Raw genomic sequence first — 1,794 nt, 5'->3', positions numbered from 1 at the left:
TGAAAACTCTAATTATCCACTAATAACTAATATTCCTACTGTGAATGCTGTAATAATTATCGAGTGAGGCACTTATTTCAAACTGAGCCATTTTCCCATTCAGTTTTCTGTGACTTCTATGTATATTGTGACTTCTATGTACATTAGTAACAAATGCTCAACTTCCCTTGAAATCCTTTAAAATTATAAGACTTAGTGACAAAACATTAAGATGTGTCACTGTTTTGAAAAATTATCAGTCTGGCAAGAGTCATAAATCAAATTCAAAATAAATTTTATTGTTAGTATTGTTTGAAATTTAGCCAAAATTAATTAACTATTTTCTCTGAGAATTTCAGTTTTAATAAACCTTGTTTTGTTCAATTAGAAGTTAAAGGCAAAGTAATATGTTAGTAAATACACCAACTTCTTCAGATGGCATCTATTAACAGATTAAGTACTGTGGTGGATTGGAACATAAACATTCTTGTGCTATTTTAAATAAAAGAGCTATAGTCAACTAAAATACAAGGATGATAGGCTTGAATATTTGAAACTCATCACTGGACAATAATATGGAACTTGCCCATAAGAAGTGTGGCTAAAAAGAAATGGAACCAAATATTATAAAAGAAATGTAGTTTGTGAGTCCAGAGATGAAGCATGCAAAGGAGGGGCATGTTATAAGATTTTTGTTTGCATAACATTAAAGAGGCAATGTGGTGGGGCTGAGGCTGTAGCTCAGTGGTGGAGCACTTGCCTTGCACATATGAGGCACTGGGTTCAATCCTCAGCACCACATAAAAATGAATAAATAAAATAAAGGTAGTGTATCCATCTACAACTAAAAATAAAAATAAAATAAAATAAAATAAAAAGAGGCAATGTGGTGTTAGGGACAAGAAAACTGAATTAGGAGTAAGGACTTGTGTCTCCAAGTGCTAACCCTAACCTCTGTTTAGCTATGCAACTAAGGAGAATTCAACAAGTGCGGAGCACAAGATGTAAGAGAAATGAATAAAACAGGCACAGAAACAAACAAACAAAAAGCTGTGAGACCGTATTAGATGCACTTTTTTCATGCACTTTCATGGGGTTTATTGATTTTTTTAACCATTCATTACATATTTTATTTGGAAATATTTACACAGTACAGAGAAACTAAATTTTTGAGACATGGATGTTATTAGGTTATCATCAGTTTATTATAAAAGACACATGGAAATTATTTACATGATGAAAGATTTCAGATCTTCAGTGAACTGGGCAGCTTCATAGGATGCCATTTCAACAGTGATTTGTTTCAGTATACAGACTTTCCAAGAATGTCACTATCTCTGAATAAGAAATAATCCTTGTCATCTAGAACTACTTTGATGCCTCCAACTTTCACACTGACTGGTTGAATCTCTCCACCCTTTCCTTTAGAGCCCGACCCTGCAGCTACTACTGTACCTTGCAATACTTTTCCTTGAATTTTTTCTGGAAGCATAATGCCTCCTTTGGTTACAGTTTCCCCTGCACTCCTTTCGACCAATACTCGGTCAAAAAGTGGAAGAAACTTTCTAAATGCTTGTCAGGCCATGACTCGCGCCGCTGCAGCTCGCAGCTCTGGCTCTGCCCTCGTGCAGCCACCACAAAGAGTTAGAAATATTTATTCTTTATTCACTAATTAATTTAGTTCTTGTTCCCAGTTATATGCCTATTGTGGACCAAGCATTGAGTTTTTAAATATAAACAAGAAAAAGTGCCTCTCTATCTCCAGCAAGTGGCCCAGGGAAAAAGGACCAGAGACCCCTCTTCTCATTTCTAATC

General features: G+C 35.1%; 1 pseudogene; it reads right to left on the bottom strand.

The window, feature by feature from the left end:
* Positions 1 to 1,282: 1,282 nt before the first annotated feature.
* LOC143382650 (10 kDa heat shock protein, mitochondrial pseudogene) lies at positions 1,283 to 1,564 on the bottom strand (annotated as a pseudogene).
* Positions 1,565 to 1,794: the final 230 nt, after the last annotated feature.

Source organism: Callospermophilus lateralis, chromosome 17 (genome assembly GCF_048772815.1).
Source record: "Callospermophilus lateralis isolate mCalLat2 chromosome 17, mCalLat2.hap1, whole genome shotgun sequence".
In the NCBI taxonomy this organism is placed as follows: domain Eukaryota; kingdom Metazoa; phylum Chordata; class Mammalia; order Rodentia; family Sciuridae; genus Callospermophilus; species Callospermophilus lateralis.
The sequence above is the reverse complement of the archived record's forward strand: the minus strand, read 5'-3'. Positions and strand labels throughout refer to the sequence as shown.